Genomic DNA, 22,201 nt, shown 5'->3' on the forward strand with positions numbered 1-22,201 from the left:
AGTCATAAGAGTATCATTTCCAGCTTTGCAAAAGTAGAATTACGAAAAATGTATTCGCGATTTTAATTTGATCCGGAGAATTGATTTCCGTGGAGTGCTGAGCCGAACAGTCTATTTATTTTCGGAATCGATAATTTAAGGTGCCAATTAAGAGATTTTTTTGTTGTGGTTCAGAATAAATTTCATTCTTGCCTTTTTTGGCGTCAAACTCTTTAATGATACCTTAAATGTACATAATTTATTGTATAAAACATTAGTATTACTATATACATTTTTTAATCATATGAAGGGTACATAACTATGTACCATGAAACTATAAATGACATGTAAAAAATAATATTATTTCATAAAATATTGGGGAGGAAAATATTTTATAATACCTATCTCACCATGTAATTTTTGACAAAAATCTAAATGATTATGCACTACATTGATAACGGATTTCAAGAGATTTTTTACCAATAATATTAATAATTGAACTGTGGCTGGGCAATGAAATTAATATTCATTTTCAAGAAAGCCATATTTTTCATATCCGTTTGAGCCAAGATGATGATTCACGCCATGTGTCATAAGGAAGAAACGATTTTTCGTGCACAAAATCCGATTAGATTAAATTGACCCTTACGCCATTCACGAGAATACAGGTAAAATTTAAAAGTAGCCGTATGTTCACGTTCCTTTTATTTATACGTCTTTTTTCATTTAATCTGAATTTTCTATACTTTCATCGTCAGAATGCATTGATTTCTATACATTTTCCGATGTGTAACGGTGAATATTAATTTTTCAAATCGGTACGCTCCAATTTTTATGGTTTAGTACTTAGACAAGTGCAAATTATTTATTTTTTCAAGCTTTAAAAATTTTAAATTCAGTTAATCCTTTCATACATCAATATCATTTGCTAATTCACTACAAGGACCCTAAAGGCTTGGCAAATCTATAAATATTTTAGCTGAATTTCCACGTCCAATGGTACCATGCATTTTCATTTATTCCTGGAGATATTAATTTTTTACGTTTATTAACAGATATCCTGTAAGCTCCATCACATAAAAACTTTAGTTTATTTTCAATTAATTTTCTTTATCCTTTTCTAAGCTTGTCTTCGTGTAAATTGTGTTTTCAAAGATGATAAATTAATCTTTTTAGATAATATAAGATTTGGCAGGGATATTCAGCAACGACACTGAATAATTTTTTTATTTTTGTTATATCTAATTCCGCTATTCATAAAACTTAATCAAGGGAGTCGAATCCTTTTTTATTTTCAATCGAATTCTTTCTTATTTTTTCCACTTGGTCATTTCAAGAATAATATATTTTGTACCTTACAAGGTGACCTTTCTATCTCATGGATGAGTACATAAGATAATTTGATTTGTCAACAGGGACAGAGACAGAGAGGCAATGATGGACATTGAAGAAGGAGATTTAGGAATGAAATAAACGTGGAAAACCTCTGCATTGACCAATGGAAGTGACTCAGCATCTCAGCAATTATGAAGAAGGAAACAAATTGTTTGGATTGATAACTGAAGAACTGAAGATTGAAGAGATGAAGACACGATAGGAACATAGGACCCATTTGAAGACTCAAGAGACGAAGAATGGCGATCCGAAGTCTGAAGATTTAGATTATATTTTGTTTCGAATTTTGTGTCTATTTCGATTGTATGTGCCTTTTGTATTTTTTGATGAATTTGATTTAATTTGTGTTTTAATGAGTGAATGGAATTGAGTTTTAGTGTGAGAATGAGATCAAGTGTGAATGTGAGAATGTATTTAGTATATATGTATGAGAGTAATTGTGTCAGTGTTCGTTAGAGAAAGTGCTTTAGGGTGAATGAGTGTGTGTTATTAATTGTGAATGACGTTGTTACTTTGTGTGAAGTGTATTATTTCGTGTGAATGATGTATGTTCTATTTCGTGTGAATGAGGTATTTTATATTTCGTATAAATGAGTATACTATTTCGCGTGAATGAGGTATTTTTTCGCGTGAATGGGGAATGTTATGTGATGTGAATGGTGTATGCTATTTCGTGTGAATGATGGATCTTATTATGTGTGAATGAGGTGTGTTTTTCGCGTGAATGAGGAATGTTATATGATGTGAATGGTGTATGCTATATCGTGTGAATGAGGGTATATTATTTAGTCTGAATGAGTATGTTATTTCGTGTGAATGTGGCATGTTATATGATGTGTATTTGGTATGCTACTTCGTGTGAATGACGGATCTTATTATGTGTGAATGAGGTGTGTTTTTTCTTGAGTATAAGGGCATATATATTATGTAGTCTGAATGAGGTATTTTATTCGTGTGAATGTGGTATGATATTTAGTCTGAATGAGGTATTTTATTCGTGTGAATAATGGTATGATATTTAGTGTGAATGAGGTGTGTTTTTCGCGTGAATGAGGAATGTTATATGATGTGAATGGTGTATGCTATATCGTGTGAATGAGAGTATATTATTTAGTCTGAATGAGTATGTTATTTCGTGTGAATGTGGCATGTTATATGATGTGTATTTGGTATGCTACTTCGTGTGAATGACGGATCTTATTATGTGTGAATGAGGTGTGTTTTTTCTTGAGTATAAGGGCATATATATTATGTAGTCTGAATGAGGTATTTTATTCGTGTGAATGTGGTATGATATTTAGTGTGAATGAGGTATTTTATTCGTGTGAATAATGGTATGATATTTAGTGTGAATGAGGTATTTTTTCGCGTGAATGTGGAATGTTATATGATGTGAATGGTGTATGCTATATCGTGTGAATGAGGGTATATTATTTAGTCTGAATGAGTATGTTATTTCGTGTGAATGTGGAATATTATATGATGTGTGTTAGGTATACTATTTCGTGTGAATGACGGATCTTATTATGTGTGAATGAGGTGTGTTTTTTCTTGAGTATAAGGGTATATATATTATGTAGTCTGAATGAGGTATTTTATTCGTGTGAATGATGGTATGATGTTAAGTGTGAATGAGTGCGATTATTAGTACGTAATTTTAGTTTGAGCGAGAGTGCGTTATAGAGTGTGAATGAGAAGTGATTGTTTATTATAATTAAGCGTTTATTATCGATATATGTGTGAATGATGGTATGTTATATCTATGAATGATGTATGGTATATTGCGAATGACCTTGTTTTACATATAGTGTGAATGAAGGTTTAATATATTTGGTGTGAATGAAAGTGCCATCTAGTTTGCATTGGAGGAAGCCCTTTTATGTGATGGCTGAAGTAGTGCTTGTTTTTTTATCGTAGAACATTGGTAGCGTAGATAGTAGATGGTAGTGTAGTGCATGTCCCCCTCAAATCCAACTGCGTCCTCAACGTGGAGAGGGGGTGTAACAGCGGACAGCCATATTTCAACTGGGTTGCCATGGTGATTTCAAACAAACTTTCGAAATTTGCTCGGAAGTTTTTCCTGCTAATTTTTCTTCCACAGAACTTTCCGAATTCTTTGATTTCTTGCAAACTATATTGATGGTTTCAAAATGTAAAACCGGTGAACTAGATTCTTCCTATATGGTTTTCCGCTGGCTAATGCAGTTGGTGACTTATGTATCGGAATGTGTACGAATTCATTTATATTGTTCACAGTTGTGTTTCAGTTTTTTAAAACTATTAATTGTATTCCATTTCATTAATATTTTTTAATTCACATTGTAAAATTATCGGATAATATAATGCATATCAATTCAATGTGCAATCCATTTTTTGAATGTGTAAACCTTTTTATTTTCAATAAAATTTCATGATTTACTAAAATTAAACTTCAAATGTTTCTTTACTTCATTCGCTCTGCGGAAAAAATTAAAACTACCTATTTATATCATGTAAGCCTTACAGTCTAAAAATTGCGTATATGTATTTTATGTTTTAATTAGCATCATATTGTATTCGATAAAAAATAATCAAACAGCCATATTTTACTTCAGTAATTATTTAATTTATTCATGTGTTTATTTCGATAATAAATAATTTTTAATTGCCTAATTTAACTGCTTATGTTCGCCGACAAAAGCCATTGTACTTGGCATTATTCGGTGTCTGTGCCTTCCTTGTTTTTATAAATATAGTTTAATGTTGCGCCAAAATCTAATTTCAAAATTTCTTTAACTGCAATCCTGACTAGGAAGATAACACTTTTAAATTACCTCCTTTTTATATAATCTCTGCGAAATAAATCGCATTTTTTTTATTTTTCTGTCTGTGTTTGGGTGTTTTTATTTTCAATAATATGTTAACATTCTTGCATGAGATTAAAAACCTGCCTGTTTCATTTGCTAGAGTGAGAAATAATAGTTGTGAATTAATTATATACGGAGACATTTTTTCATTGTTTGATTTTTAGAACTTGTATATGTCACTGTATTTTTTTAATGTTAACTAAGTTTATATGCGTTTCTGTGAGAAATAAAATCTCAATTTTTTTATTTTCTACGTTAACCTAAATAAATGTAAGGTTTTCCTCCAGGGTGTACAATGAATATTGATAATGTAGTGATAATATGAATGCATGAAAATTAGGAAGATGACATTGTATTTGTTAGTACTAATAAAAGCACTTAATTTATGTTTATTGTTGCTATGCATAAATTAGAATCCTGTGATTAATTATTAACCACTGATTGAGATGGTGTTTTATACTTTTAGTGCGTGTAATTCAGTGCGATGAAGTGTTATTAATTAGTGTGAATGAGATTACATTAAGCGTGAATGAGTGTGGGTCTGTTAGTGATATCAGAGGGTATATATATTTTAGTGTGAGTGCGAGCTTGTACTTTAGTGCTATAAGACTGTGTCTAGTATGAATGAGAGTTTATATTAAAGTGTGAATGCAAGTTGGTGAGTGATATTTTATATATTTATTAGTTTGAATGAGTGTACTTAATTTAATGTGATGTGAGAATGTTGTTTAGTGTGGTTGAGGGTGTGTGGAAATTAACTGGATAAAGTTAATTGTTTTTATTTTGTGCCTGAGAGTACATAATAACGTATGAATAAGGTTATTTAATTTAGTACCATTAGTGTTGTTTAGAAGGAATGAGACGCTATAATTAAGTGTGAATGATATTGCGTGAGTTTGTGCATATTTTTTGTGTGAATGTTGGCATAATATGTAATTTAGTATGAACAAGGGAGTTGTAATCAATAAATGTAAGTACTATATGGTCTGGAGTACGCATAGTAATGGACGGAAGTCTGGAGGTAAGCGAAAAAATACTGAGGTTATTTAGAACAGCCTTGGTGAAGGTGATCTGAAACTAATCTACCATCATAAAAGTCGCAAAATATTTATGGACTTGAGATGACTTTAGGATTTATTTCACCTGACCCAGAGTAAATACAGTCCCTTCTTCACCTTTGCAACGGATCTATTACAGAGTTTAAGTCATTTGAATCAGTTATTAGCACGCATCAACTTCAGTATTTAGCACGCAGTTTTCAATATCAGTTCACTTTGTAGATGTCATAGTCGAGGCATGAGGACGGCCAATTGAATAACTCAATCCTTCGTCCAACAATTGTATTAGTATCACCGGCAACTGCGGGCGTTTTAAATGTAATAGATTTTTGGAATTACGAATATTATTAAATTAGGTTATAAATAAATATAAGTAAAATATGACTAGTTAAAAATCGTAAAGGCGACCTTGCACAATGTAAATAAAGCCAATAAATGTTAAAAATACTGGTGAACAGCGAAGGGGGGGGTTTTGGGGGGGATAAAACCCCCCCAGGGCTCCCAGACACTTTTAACTTTAATCCATTTGACTTAATAGGATTATTATTACTATAAAGTAAGTACTTACTCTATGTAATTACTTATAGAATAGTGTAAGGATGAAAATTATCCCGCAGATAGACATTAAACTCACCACTTTGAATCATTTATCTTAAAAGAAATTTCTGGGAGAGGGCCTCCACACCTCCTGTTTACCTTAGCGGGCATTCTATACTTCCCAGACCCCCTTGGCATCAGTTAAACACCCTAAACCCCCTAGCCTTAATTCTTAGCTGCGCCCCTGCCGGAGAATACATAAGTATAACTTTAGAAAAATTGGTTTGAAATGTAATATAAAATAGGTGAATTGGATATTATAAAAAATATATATTTGAGAGATTTTTAAGAATTGAGTTCCTTTTTTAAGTTATGTATAGGTATATGTAGGGATGAAAATAGAAAATATTTGGGTGTCAAATAGTTTTCGTGATCATACGTTCTATAGAAATCAACAATGTCTGTAAATTTCATTATACAAACTAAATTAAAAGCTCAAGTGGGTATTACTTGATCGCTTTCCCGAACACAGTGTGATTGCTTTAGCGATGGCTTTCCATTAGTTCGATCCATCGGTCCTTGTCCTTAAAAAAATAAATGAAACACAAAACGCGACTCGCTGCACGAACATAATAAATTCGAACTTTGGCGCGAGAGGGCGCGTGGGTATCCGTGGAACCAAACTGAGAGAATAGGGTGGTTTCCTATTATTTTTTTACTGCCTAAATCGAAAGACTATTACTCCTGGAGTAAGAATTTCATGCTTTTAGATTTTTACATGACGATATCTATTTTTTGCGATAAAACGAAAAGTGAAAATTTTCAAGCGCGCGAAAACGCGACGACTAAGTAGGAATGATGGGAAAAAGTCCGTGTGACGTATTTCTTGTTCCCCCTGCCGCCTTGTGAGGTGACCTTGGGGCGAGGCTTGAGCGCTGATACGACGCAGGCTGCTAGCAGGTAGTAGAGTACCCTGCTGGCTGGTAGCGCTTGGCTTAAATAAGGGTTATTATTCCCCTATCAAACGAAGGAAACTTTCCGAACTTAGGTATTTCTAATGTGTGATTATTAAGAGATGTTTCCCTGAGCTCTGTGCCTCACGCATGCGTTAGTAATCTCAGACGATGTAAAACTCCTATCTACTCGTATAGAAACTAGGTCCCTGTGACGTCACGTGGAGAGGAATGCATTGGCGCCAATCTGGCCTTTTTCAAATGAGGTTAAAATTGACCGTTGCCATTCGCCTAAACTGGGATTAGTAAAACCAAATAATTTGTATATTATGAATGCACTAATGGAATCTCAATCATTGCATTTCGTTTTCTCTGACATAGTAAACTACCCTATTGAAAGGCATTTGAGTTGATATGCTAAAAATGTATAACGTTTAGTTTTAAGAAAATCATTAGAATGGTAGAAAAATCCTTGAGTGGCATCATCATCAGGTATATCCGAAAAACACCCAAAATATAATATAACACACTGAAATAAAAGTTCAGTTAAAAAAAAGGTTTGTGATGAAATTCATCGAAACATCAATTTAGCAACGATTACACAATCAGTTTCCTAAATGCAGTTTGATAAATACTATCAAAATGGCCGTAGCAGTTAGATCAAAACTAAATCAAGATCAAATGGGCAATAAAACCGACGTAAAGTAAGAACATGAAAGATTTTCCACCCAGAAAAACATTGTTCTGATTATAAATCTTTACACAATGTTGGGCGTTTAAGGTAAGTTCTCACTAAGGAAATTCAAAAAAGTGGAGATAAAAAAATATGCCGTTATTAACTATTGAACAAAGGACCCTCGCGTAACTATGATAGACTTTAACAACCGGAATAATGATACAAATACAATGTTGTAAGAAAATTGTACAGGAACAGGAAAGTTTATTATTATTCTAATTACCCACCAAAGTTTTGAGGAATGAATAAGGCGTGACTGCAGTTTCCCATAATAAGCTTAAGAGGAATACTTGAGGCACACTATATGATACGTAGATACTCAATAACAATATCTACTGCAGTTGCGCAAGAATGCTTTATTTGCAGGCATTTTTACATTGATTTAATTTGACTATAACGTCCTGGGTGAGATCCTTGGCATGAATTTTATTTAGTGCGACGTATTTCATCACATTATCATTCATCATTATTACGAATGATGACGCCTATCATTATTACGAACGGCTCGCCGCATGCGATGAGACTCCGATAGATAAACGGCGTCGTTTACCGTCCGAAAGAGCGTTCGTTCGCCGCCCCCGATCTGTAAAGACAGGCCTCCGGTGGGAGACAGACCACGGCTATATGAGGGGTCGGAGTGACACACCACGGCCAAAATTCCTTGGAGTAATACTGGACCCAAAGCTCTCCTGGAATAGTCATATAGCCTACGCCACCAAAAAGACACATGCAGCGACAAATGCCCTCAATCCACTGATCAACAGGAGAAGCCGAATGAAACTTGACACGAAAAGAAACACTACCTTGCCATGCTACGCCCTCTCCTCACCTACGGCTACCCAGCATGGGCAGGGACTTCATAATCCAATCTAAACAAACTGTGCATCATCCAAAACAAGATACTAAGACGGATTGTTGATGCACCATGGTTAGTCAGAAACGATTATATCGCCAACAACCTAAACATTCCTCCCCTCTCCCCACACCTACACACTCTAAAAGACAAATTTGAAAAATCCCTAAACATTATAGACAACACTCTCATACACAACATATGGAACTACCAACCAAACCCACATTTCAAACACAGAAGACCGAAATTCCGCCTCCGCTTAGAACCCCTCGCAAACCAATGAAGAACACTTAAATCCACCAAAAACATTTCCACCGATGAAGTGGGGAAGTTACAATGAAGAACACTTAACACCCAAACACGAAACATAAAACCAATCCAACCATAAACACAATACGTCCTATCCAAAAATAAAACCGTCAAGAACTCACATCAAGACCAACACGCGATTAGCAGCTACGGCTGAACATCGCAACATATGCGTACAAACGCAGCTCAATCGTCGTCGTCGTCGACACCACGGCCACCTACCCTGCTTCTGCGACTCCGACCGCTTAATGGCGGACGTTTGTTTACCTTTTTCGGGTCGAGATGGCGTTTTCAAAGAAATACATCCGACGATAGAGACACGAAAGCCTTTAAATACCAAAATATCGAAACTTAAACTGCAATCAAAATGTCCAGTGATCTTATTGCTACAATATTTCACACGAATTAATAATCTTCTATTCAAATAGAAAAAGTCTAGGGTTTAAAAAGAAATTATAAAACTTGAAAAAATAAAGGATCAATTTCCAGGGACCAAATTTAAGATCGCTCATTGGCCCATCATATTCTGATTCACACGGTCAATCCGATGTCTCTTTTTCCATCGCTTCCCGTACTTAAAACTCTCATTCTATTGAAATACAAACGTGAAGTTAAATTCGGCTGTAGCAGCCACGCGTTCTGAATAGATGGCATACTATATTAAGCGATGGTTTCAGGGACGAGACCATTTGTGAAAAAAGGATGGAATTTCTGTCTCTGGAACCATGGCGGAAAAGTTTGTATTGAATTTTGTAAATAGGGTAGATTCCTTCATCGAAGAAAACGAAAGGCATTGATTGCGATTCGTTACCCACCATTAGTGTATTCATAATATACAATTTATTTGGTTTTTGAAATCCCAGTTTAGACGAATGGCAATGGTCAATTTTAACCTCATTTGAAAAAGGTCAGATTGGCGCCCATGCGATTCCACTCCACGTGACGTCACAGGGACCTAGTTTCTATACGAATAGATAGGAGTTTTGCATCGTGTGAGATTACCAAGGCATGCATGAGGCACAGAGCTCGGGGAAACATCTCTTAATAATCACCTATTAAAACTGCCTAAGGTCGGAAAGTTTCCTTCATTTGATGGGGTATTAGTAATATTTATTTAAGCCAAGCGCTACCAGCTAGCATGGTCACCGAGGTCACTTCACTTGAGGCAGCGGGAACCAGAACGACGTCACACGGAGTTTTCCCAGCATGCATACTTAGCCGTCGCGTTTTCGCGCGCTTGAAAATTTTAACTTTTCATTTAGTCGCGAAAAATAGATATCGTCATTTAAAAATCTAAAAGGGTGAAATGCGTACTCCAGGAGTAATAATCTTTCGATTTAGGCAATTAAAAAAATAATAGGAAACCACCCTATTCACCAACCTTTTTCCACAAGAAAGAGAGTCGCATTACATACGCAGCCAATTTCTCAAGTACGCGTCGGGAGACTTGTGCACTAGGTCCTCTCTTCGGAAGGTACGCAGTTGGTAAATGGGAAACGTGTTCATAACTGACAAAAGTATTATTCCGTTCCCGAATAAACTTTTGCGCGTAAATAGCTCAATCAGCGGCACCATAAGTCAGAAAACGCTCATCCTAGTCACCGCTGAACTAGACACAGTGAATTCCCTCTCGGTGGAGCGAAAATATATAATTTATTTATAAGCATTACTAAGACGCACTTCATAGCCTTGGATAGGATGTAGCGAGAAATTAAAAGCTGCTTCATCTTACCAGATCGGTAAATTTATCCCGAATCCCAGACATAGACACCATAATGTTAATACCATCGTCTCGTATACATTCGGATAGGGAGACGCCTCATGACACTAATTTAGTGCTGTGAACATCCTGAGATGTATTTATCGCCTCCACCTGGTCCACGCATCTAAAGTGGTCCTGCACTTTGAGCAACAATGACATTTTAATTGATGAAAAATTTCTCGGGTGTGGTATTGGGTTTATTCTCCTAACGTTTCAATGTCTGAGTCTGCCATCGTCTTCAGGGGATTACTCTTAATAGTACTTTTTTACGGTACTTATTTATTCATTCATATCATAGGTTACCGTTATTGTTGTGTGCGGATGTAGCGATTAATTATGGCATTCCAGGCACTGCTCAGTTGGAAGCCTTTATCTTTGTTCAAGCTCTTCTCCTCAAGGCTGACAGCAAATGCCTCCTTTACAATAGGGTGGTTTCCTATTATATTTTATTGCCTAAATTGAAAGATTATTACTCCTGGAGTACGTATTTCACGCTTTTAGATTTTTAAGTGACGATATCTATTTTTCGCGGCTAAATGAAAAGTTAAAATTTTCAAGCGCGCGAAAACGCGACGGCTAAGTATGAATGCTGGGAAATCTCTCCGTGTGACGTATTTCTGGTTCCCGCAGTCGCCTTGTGAAGTGACCTTGAGGCGAGTTGAGCGCTGATACGACGCAGGCTGCTAGCGGGTAGCTGGTTGCGCTTGGCTTAAATAAGGATTACTAATACCTTATCAAATGAAGAAAACTTTCCGACCTTAGCCAGTTTTAATAAGTGATTTTTAAGAGATGTTTCCCTCAGCCCTGTGCCTCGTGCATGCATTGGTAATCTCAGACGATGTAAAACTCCTATCTACTAACATAGAAACTAGGTCCCTGTGACGTCACGTGGAGTGGCATCGCATGGGCGCCAATCTGGCCCTTTTCAAATGAGGATAAAAATGGACCATTGCCATTCGTCTAAACCGGTATTTCTCAAACGAAATAATTTGTATACTATTATGAATACACTAATGGTGGGTAACGAATCGCAATCAGTGCCTTTCGTTTTCTTTGATGAAGGAAACTACCCTATTATATCCCAATAGTTATTACAGCGGCACAAAACCTTTGTATTTTTGAAGTCCATCCTATGACCGAGGTCCAAGCAATGCTCCGCTGCCGCCGACTTTAGCGGATAAAACGGGCGTATGCATCTTTCATGCTCCGTCGGACGTTTTTCGATTGTGCGGCCAGTTTCCCTGACGGGACGCCGTACACTCCCGAGGTTTTGAATTCCGATAAATTTTTCATCAGTCTATACGCCGGGAAAACCTAAAATTTTAAATGAAATTTTACTTTCCCTTCGCAACGAAAACCTTTGCAATCTCCACCACCACACCTCCGTACCGTGAAAGCGCGCCTTCCAAGCGAAATCGGGGAAATTCAGAATCTCAGCATGGAAACCGGCCTCACCACCATGATTTTATAAACAACGAAAAGAAAAAAAATACAATTTAATATGTGTTTCAATTTTACAGTCTTTTGTTTCTGACGAAATTGCTAATTCAAAAAACTTTTATCCCCTTATTAGAAGTGGCGGCTCGGGAGTCAAATGCTTTGGGGGTGGGGGGGGGGGGGGCACTCCATCGAGGGGTCAAAAGTTTTGAATATTTTGTGTATCTCAGTTAGTTTTTAAGGCAACCTAGGTCTTAAATTTGTGATGCAATATGTTCCGTTTTTTTCAACAAAAATACCTAGTTATCCTGATAAAGCTTGATTAAAATATACTATTAGATACACTAAGGCTTAAATATACTACTGGCATCTATCAATTTAATTAATACGTAAAGGTTTTTAGACACTTCTTCATTTAACTTTTGAATTCTTAATCTGCATGCACTATCTAATTGGACTAATGTCAACTTTGTCTAACACGGCATACTCAGTGCAAGCATTAATATTTTTTCCTCTAAATTTATGTTTTTTGACTTAATCATTGAAATGTTTTAAATCCAAAACACCATCCAACTCCCATGCACGGTCTGTAACTCTCATTACAAAAAAGGATAGAAAAAAAGAATGATTGATTATGCACCCACACAACCAATCAGCACATATGTAGTTGTACAAATTTTTTTAAAAATTTCGAACGAAACTGTTTCGTGCTTTGGAGACCTTTTGTTGTTGAATTTCATTTAGAGCAAAAAAAAGCGTCAAATCCATTTCTTGGGATGCAATTTCCAAATTTTTTTCTCGGGGTCCCCCCGCATGAACCCCAGCCGAGGCCCCATTCCCCCCATTCACCGACCCCCCCCCCAATTTCCACTACAAATAAGCAAGTGTCCTAAAGCAATATTAAGACCAGGGTCTTATATGTTTGTCAATGCCCTTGTTTGTTTTCTTGGTTTTCTTGTACCTAAATCCACAATCTTATTTGGCGGAATTAATTCGCCGGTATATAATTTAAAAAAAAACGCGAAACCAGCCAGGATGCTAGTTAGGCGCACTCTCTTAGTGTCAAATTTTTTTTCTCGAAGCTAATGGAAGTATCTTGCTAAAGGTTTCAACTCGCATTGATATTACGAGACATTTTTTTTTCGTTTGAATTGATTAGTATCTTATATCAGAATTTCCACATCAAAGTTTGCACAAAAAATGCCAATGTTATTATGATATTTTCGGATCGTCCCTTCCGATACCGTTCTTTAATTTTGAATTCAGTTTGCGAAAGTTCAACCTCTTCGTTGGAGAAGGTTTGTGATTCAAAGTTGGTCAAAAGACCATTATGTAAATTGATTGCATCGGTTATTCTACCTGACTTTGATTTCTTCTTCGGTTCTTGGACATTCGTCTCCACAGTTATGACCGTTTCCTGAATAACGGTATGATAAGGAGATCAGCCATGCATCACGCCGGTAGCACCCATCCACCTCACGATTCTCCAAATCTTCCACTGCTCTCATAAATCCATTCAACTTGAGTTGCCCTGAATTCGATGGGCCCCTGTCCTGGGCTTACCCTCAATGGGGTAGTTTCCTTCATCAAAGAAAACGAAAGGCATTGATTGCGATTCGTTACCCACCATTAGTGTGTTCATAATATACCAATAATTTTCTTTTAGAATTCCAAGTTTAAATCCCAGTAGATAGGAGTTTTACATCGTCTGAGATTACCAATGCATGCATGAGGCACAGAACTCAGGGAAACATCTTTTAATAATCACCTATTAAAACTGGCTAATGTCGGAAAATTTTCTTCGCTGATAAGGCATTAATAATCCTTATTTAAGCCAAGCGCTACCAGTTAGCATGGCACTCTGCTAGCTGCTAGCATCCTGCGTCGTATCAACGTTCAGAGTCTCGCCCCAAGGTCACCTCACTGGCGGCAGCGGGAACCAGGAGGGCAAGTCTGTAACTTTGGGCGCCTCGTTCGGGAGAAAGAGTTCTCGCCCAAAATTGTCTCCCGACCCAAGTCTGTAACTGGGTAGAGAAAACTGTTTCTCCCGACCGGATGGGAGAAAACTGGCTCCGATGAGTAGTATGAAAAATTTCTAAGGCGAATCTGTTATATTTGAGCTTGATTTATAGAATAATTAATCATGTCTAATTTTTGTCAAACTCTTTTCGCCTCCCCCTCCCACGACGGAGCTGCCGGTGCGCGCATAGAAACATCTAGATAAATAATATGTGTATTGACGTAATTACTGATATTTTATATACATTCTATATGTACTTGCATTACTAACATTCCACGGAAGACAGCAGGACCAATCAATTTTCAGTTGACCCACTGGTTTTTAAAGTTAGCAGAGGTTTGCGTTGTTTACGACAACTCCGTTAATTTTAGTGGTATAAACAATTTGTCTTCGGCGAACTGCTAACAATAGATATGCCTTCTTTATATTAAAATTGCAAGTTATAGAATCAAAAACTACGGGAATGCCAAGCGCTTAAATTTGGACAACTGGATTTTACGCGCAACAATCGGGTACTTTTTTGACGAAAAATTAAGTACGGGAAACACTATTAAACCAAAAGTTTATTAAAGTAAATGATACAACGTAGAAATAAATTCTCTTTCGTATGCTATTTGCTGCATTGAAATTGATTGCTTCGTTTGGACGCTAGAGGTCCTCAGACTCGGGTATGTTGCTTTTTTTTTTACAGACAGTAGTAATGGTCTATAATTCTGAAATTTTCACCCGAAAGAAATGGTTTGAATTCGAAGATAATTGTTGAAAGAATGCTCGGAGCGTCTTTCCCGTTTTTATCGAATATGGAAGCCTATATAGCGTGTCCAGCCACTCCACGCCGGAACATCACTCATGTTTATCCTTTTAACCAGTCGAGGGCAAAGGCCGTCTGCGGTTAATATCGATAAGGGTCGTTTCAGTTTAGTCGATCGCAATAAAGAAACGGTAACGCTTCTGGATAGTTAAAGGGAGGGAATAAATTTGAAAGTTAAAGGGTCCTTTCTCTCAAAGATTTATTTGAAGACTAGTAAACTTTCTTTCATTTCCGTAAGGGTTGGAAGGATTTGGAGTTCTTTACGAATGGTAGGGTAGCCAGGAATTTCGTTTTCGGGGGGGGGGGGGTCCAAAACCAGGGTACTAAGTATAGGGTTTTTAAACTAGTTGTAACACTTTCATAATCGATGAAACATCATTTTTCCAAGAAATAATTTTTCGTTTCATGATTTTTCAATATTTTGTTTCCTTTTATTAAGGAACGAAATTATTATTATAGTATTCTACCGATTAAAGAAGCGATCTGGGAGCCTCCCTTTCCTTCCAGCACTGCCTTCTTTAATTCACTGTAAGGCCTACTGTCTTTCAATCTATCCAAAAATCCTATTCTTTTCCTTCCCCTCCCTCGTTTTCCTAACATTCTACCCTCCAACACCATTTTCAACATCCCCTCCCCGCTAAGTACTCGCTGCATCCATACCTTCTGTCTCCTGCGTATCTCATCTAAAAGCAGGTTTTTTTATTTCGGGGTCCGGACCCCACGGAACTCTCCCTCGCAACTGTTTACGTACATCCCATGGCGTTGCAACCATCAGCTTTCTAATGAGGGACTTTGCATTAGATTGTCTTTTCTACTAGTGTGATTTCGCAGGTACGGGCGGAGCCTACGATAATATTGGTTTGACCATGGTTCTGTACATAGGCGGATCCAAAGGGCGGCACGGGGGCACGTGCCCCCTCCCCCGAACCCTTTAAAAATATGCGAGATTTTCAATACGGTCCCATTATCATTGCGTTCGTTTATTATCCTTGTGCCCCCCCCCCCCCCAGAAAAAAATCCTGGATACTTAATTTTTTTCTTCTTCTCTTGACCTCGATTAATTGATGGTAAAAATAATTCTTGGAGTATAGGTCAAATGTATATGATGCAAAAAAGTTGTAGCCAACGTTTCAGTTTGTATAAAACTCTCATCAGGGCTATGAATGAAAGCGGAGTCTGCGTTGAAATTGGTTCGACCATGGATCTGTACATTTCTTGCGGAATTCGCCCAATTCTAACCATGTTTATACAATGGATGGTATTAACATAAAGGCAACAGACGAAGTGAAGTACCTGGGAGTTACAATAACCTCGAACCTCACATGGGGAACACATATAAAGAATATTTTCGGTATAGCCCTGAAGAAATTAGGATTCGTCAAGCGTATTGTGGGAAGATTTTCGGATGAGAAAGTAAAAGAAAGGTGTTATTTTGCTCTCATCCGACCGCACCTTGAATATGCAGCGAGCGTATGGGATCCGGTGCAGATAGACTTAATCCGCGAACTAAATAAAATTCAAAGGAAGGCTGCGCGTTTCATCAAAAACTACAACGGGCGTAAAGACAGTGTTACCCAGATGTTAGGCGAATTAGGCTGGGAGCCGCAGGAGACTCGGAGGCTGCGCGCTACGCTTAGATTGCTTGAACAATTGAGAATATCCTTAAGAGCGACACAGAGAACATAATATTAGAGCCACACTATATTTCCAGGTCCGTTAGAAGCGATAAATTAAGAGATATTTGGCCGAATGGATAGATATGCGAATTCGTTTTTCCTCCGAACCATAAACGACTTCAATAAGGGCTAGTCCCAACTTCGTTACAGCACTTCATTTTTTAGCTGTATACGGCTGGTGTCCTAACACCTCCATCACACGCCCTTTAGGCGGCTTGCAGGGTATTATGTATATGTAGATACATAGGTGGATCTAAAGGGGGGGGGAGTACGGGGGGATGTGCCTCCCTCCCGGACCCTTTAAAAATATGCGAAATTTTTAATACGGTCCCATTATCATTGGGATCGTTTTGTATTACGAGGTATCCTTGTGCCCCAAATCCCCCCTGAACAAAATCCTGGATCCACTCTTCGTTCCGTAGAGCAATATCTCCTATTTTACGCGCGAGTCGGTCGTTGTAATCTCCCGCGTGGGAGCGCAATCTGACGGCGGAAGGTGGCATTGACGTCGCCCGGGAGGGACTGTTCCTGGCGATCGCTGCACTGCGAATCAGGGAAGGGGGAGGAGGCGGGGTAGGGGTGGTGGCCATCCCCCCTTCCCCTCCCAACCCTCCCCTACCGCCACTGAACCTCAGCGTAAATTGAGCTGCTTCGCGTGACGCCTGTCATTTGCCCGGCGTTCTTCAATGCGAGTCCCACTGACAATATAGGTCTTCAGTCGGGAGCTCCTACTAACTGCACTGTACTGGCCGACTTTGGTTCACCTTCTTTCTCAGACGTGATTTCTCTCATTGATAGAAACTATATGCAGTCGAAGTACATTGTGGATGTCGCAGCATTCGTGTAGCTGGCTTGCATAGCTCATTTTACGCTGTTAATCAAGAGTAATCTAATTTGAGTTCCGGATTTAAACACTCTTAATCTTTCGCTTTTTCACGAGACGTGCCTTCGTTACGGTGTGGCCCAAAAGGTGTCGTAGTTGGGTAAGTATTTCAACATTATGTTGATGATTAATGAGGCGCATGCCATTTTTTAATTTTATTTTTTTGATTCGTAGTCATTCTTAAATACTGTGGCAATTTTTTCTTCTATTTTTCATTTTGTGTGCTAAAGTTATCTTTTTTTACATTTTCAGACCACAGTTGAAGTAAGAATTATATTATCAGTGCGATGAGATTACTGGGAGAAACTTGATTGCGTGAATTAGCTCGTGGGACCTTTCCGTTGGCCGGGAGAAGTTCCTGGAAAGAGTATTAATTCCGCTGACATCGTAGCTGCTCCACGATTTCAAGTGGCTGATAGCGGTTACCGCGAGATTTGACTGAACCAGAGTTTAGCCGAGGCATTCATCGTAGCTGCGAAATTGCCTCGGCCGATAAAAGTCTCTGCACAACGTCGAAAATAAAGATTTCGGGGAGTTTTTCCCCTAATTTTTTAAGGATGCCCTTTCATAACGTAATCGGCAAAGCAGTGGGGTAGCCAGAAATTTTGTTCGGGTGGAGGGTCCTAAACTTAGATGGGGGCAATTTTTGAAAAACGGGGTATTCAGTAAAGAGATATAAACTACTCTTTACAGCAAATATTTATTATTATTACTAAAGTTGTTACAAGTAGGCATTTAGCCTGGTGGTAACATGTACATATGATGAAAAAAAACAATAGAAAACATTGAAAAAACAATAGAAAAATTGAAAAAAAACAATAGAAAACATTTGAAAGAACAATAGAAAACATTATACAAAGCCCTTGGTCCCTACTTCTTCAGCCGCTTTTTAAAACTATATAAATTTTTCGGGAAGGACTCAAATAGTTCTGCTGGTAGGTCGTTCCAGTCCCTTATGGTCCTATTCAAGAAGGAGAACTGCTTCGCATTTGTCCTTTGTGATCGGCACTTTATCTTGAACTGGTGATCGTTTTTACCAACAAAGGTGGGTTTTGATATGTCCTTCCCAAATTCTTTCCATGCTTTTTCCCCACTCATAATTCTAAACATGCCACATAGCCTGCTTCTTTTCCTCCTCTCTTGTAAACTCTCCCACCTTGGAACTCCGAGCCCAACGATTCGTGCCATCATCACACGCATAAAATGTCGGCATTTCACTCCTTAATACACCGCTTGGTCGCTATTCCCATGTCAAATGAAAATTTTAAAAAAGAACTATCCACTATTAAGTTGATTGCTTTTCAAAACGGGTATAAATCTGTTACCATTGACAAAATCCTTAATAGGAAACTTAAAAAGCACGCAATGAAGACCGTCACAACGTTACCCTCAACATCTCATAACAGTGATAGACCTGAAACATCTTGGGGGAAAATACCATTCCTTGGCCCCCTATCTTATCGAGTGACTAGTATGTTCCCGAAAGATAAATTAAGATTAACATTTTATAATATGACAACTGTTGGCAATTTTTTATTTAACTCAAAACCAAAATTTATTGACAAGGACCAAAGCGGTGTGTATAAATTGTATTGCAATAAGCCTAATTGTAATTCTGTGTATATTGGTCAGACCGGACGTGCCATAAAAACTAGGACAAATGAACATATGAAGTGTTGGGTAAGAGGCGATTCAACCTCTAATTTTGCCAAACATCTGTTAGACTGCAACCATAGCAGTGATTTCAATGTCAAGGTTCTCCACAATGTGTGTAAAGGTAAAAAGATGGATTTTCTTGAGCAGTTGGAAATTTTAAGAGCATGTCGAAACAAAAATGTAAGGGTGGTTAACGACCTTTTGTACCCCTCCAACTCCTCCCCTTTATTATCAGTTCTGCTGGACTCGGCAAGTAAACCCACTGACCTTGAGGAAACTATTCCTCGTTAGCTTTCCCCTCCCACCATCACCACCTCCTCCCTGCCTTAACCCCCCTCTCCCTAAGGTAAGCTCGCAAATTTTTGTATATTCACCGTGATAATGACAGTGTGTACTGCCGAAACCTGGGTCGGAATTAAAAACTCTTGTGGAACATACAAAAGTGTATTTCATTATGTTTCCTGCGAACAAGTTCCACCAAATATCGCCATCCAACCTTAAGCTCACCATTTTTTTATGCTTTCCTAACACATACCTAGCAGCTTTTCTCTGCACCTTCTCCAATTTCTTGACCTCTCCTTTGAAATGAGGGTCCCAAACAAGAGATGCGTACTCTAAAATGGGTCGTACTAGAGTTGTATAGGCCATTTCTTTCGTGGCTCTGGTGCTTCCTCTGAGGTTTCTCATCACCCAGTGCAATACTTTAAAAGATTTTTTGGTTGTGTGCTCGATGTTTAAACCCCATCCCAAATTCTTTGATAAATGGACTCCTAAATATTTAAAGCTGTTAGATTTTGGAATTAAACTACCCGAAAATTCATAATTTCTATTTCCGCATTTCCTTGTTTTGCTGAAGTTTAACACTTTTTATTTTCAAAATACTTCAGCTAAAGAATTTTTTGTAAATTCATGATCAATAATTTTTTTGTTTGATGCAAAGTATTATTTCGTTGTATTACATTTCGAGCAGTGGCCATGGGGTGTGAGGGGGCCCGAGCCCCCTCTAAAATTCGTTATGGGTGTAAGGAAAAAATGTGTCAGGCTTGTCGGTTTTCCCCGGAGTGTAAAGATATCGAGATTAAAGTTATCAGGGTGCTAATGTTGATCATATGACTCTCCTAAAATGATTAAAAAACTTAAAACTCAATACTTATAAAATTTCCCGGGGCATAATCCCTGGTTTGGGCCCCCCCAAATATTTTTTCTAAGTCTGCAAAATCTGATTTCGCGGCGGAGGGGTCCCGACCTCCCCCTGGCTACGATACTGCGGCATAAGTGTCATAGTTTTTTATCCTAAATTACTTGACCACATTTTCCGTATCTCAGGGTAATAACTCCGGCGGTAGTTTCTAATCAACTAAAATAGTTATTACTCGACCTATGAATTTACGAATCAGTGTCATTCCCACCGTCCCTTTTACCATCTCGTAATCAGTCACTTACCGTAAATACAACCGCGATTCAATGAAAGCAAATCGTGACGTTACGACCGCTGTTAGCGGACGTGCATTCTGTTTGGCCGAAAGACTGGGTGTGGTAGCTATGGTTTCAATGACCGCACCTTGAATATGCAACGATATCATATGGGATCCATTGCAGAAAGACTTAATCCGCGAACTGAATAAAATACAAAGGAAGGCTGTACGTTTCGTCAAAAACTGCTACGGGCGTAAAGACAGCGTTACCAAGATTAAGTTGAGCGAATTAGGCTGGGAGCCGCTGGAGACTCGGAGGCTGCGCGCTAGGCTTAGATTATTTTAACAATTGAGAATGGGCATCTTTAAGAGCAACACGGAGAACATAATATTAGAGCCGCACCATAATTCCAATAATAATATGAAAGGAGGTATTTCGCACTCGTCTAGCTATACCTAGAATATGAAGTTATATTAAATGTGATCCGGTGCAAAAAAACTTAATCCGTGATCTCAATAAAATACAAAGGAAGGCTGCGCGTTTCGTCAAAAACTGATGCGGGCGTACAGACAGCGTTACGCAGATGTTAAGCGAATTAGGCTGGGAGCAGCTGGAGACTCGGAGACTTAAATTGCTTGAACAATTGAGAATGGATACAGGTAATTATGCACTTTCCGAACACGCGTCGTTTTGCTATTTTTTTCGTCGGATCTGCTCATAACAGTGTCCTGATTACGGAAATGATATTTTTTGTGGCGGAAAAGCCGGCTAATTTCCTAAAATGCGGAAAAAAATCGGGTGAAAAAAATTCCATAAAAAGTGGTCTTTTGGGTACTCAAAATGTTTTTTTTATATTATGGCGAATACAGTCATGCAAATAGTTTTTAAATCAAATGTAAAATAAGCTCATTAACACGTATTACAAACTGGAACTACTTTCTGGTACTGCACCGCGCGCAGCGATTCCTCGCGTACACCGCGAAATGCGAATATGCCTAGGTGGGTTTGGGTTGGGACAGGGCAAGGTTTTCACGTAGAAATCACTGTATTTCGGACTTACGTGTAGATTCTTGACATTTCGACCCGCCCGCATAATTTCGCTAATGCCGCAATAAACCCGTCTCTCGGAGTCAGACTTCACGTAAATAAGAATGAATACTAGTGGGGCAACGACACCGTAGACTTTCCGGAAGTTCTTGTTTTTTTTTCCTTCGAAATTATTTCAAGCTTAGTTTTCAAGCTCAAATTTCAATTGAGCCATTGGTTTCGAAGTTAGAAGAGATTTACGTTGTTTAAAACAAATCCGCCAATTTCTGTGGTATAAACAATTTGTTTCCTATAAACTGTTATTAATATATCTGGCTTTCATACATCAAAATTCAATGTTATTGGAACGAAAAATTCGAGACCACTAAACGCTCAAAGCTGGGCAAATTGATTTTACGCGCAAAAAGCGCGTATTGTTGAAGTGAAAACTTCTTTAGCGGCGTTAAGCACTTTTGCGGGATGGGCGAAAAGCATAGAATTCGCGTGAGAGTGACCGACCCGACACCGCGATCGCTACAGCGAGATCTACATTTCGGTCTTAAAATTCGTCTCTTGATATGTCATCCTCGATAGTGTAGTGGTCAGTATCCCCGCCTGTCACGCGCGAGACCGGGGTTCGATTCCCCGCCGGGGAGGAATATTATTCTCAATCTCATACAATTTAAAAAATTTTACAATGGATATTTCAACTACGCAGGCTGACTAGGTGTAGTAAATAAACTTTGTTAATATATTGTTAATATATAGACTGTTAAAGTCATTTTGTTTTAAAATTATTAAAATTGAAAATAAAAATCTACAGAGTATATTGTATAAGTTCATTAAAT

The sequence above is a fragment of the Ischnura elegans genome, chromosome 13 (assembly GCF_921293095.1).
Source record: "Ischnura elegans chromosome 13, ioIscEleg1.1, whole genome shotgun sequence".
In the NCBI taxonomy this organism is placed as follows: Eukaryota; Metazoa; Arthropoda; class Insecta; order Odonata; family Coenagrionidae; genus Ischnura; species Ischnura elegans.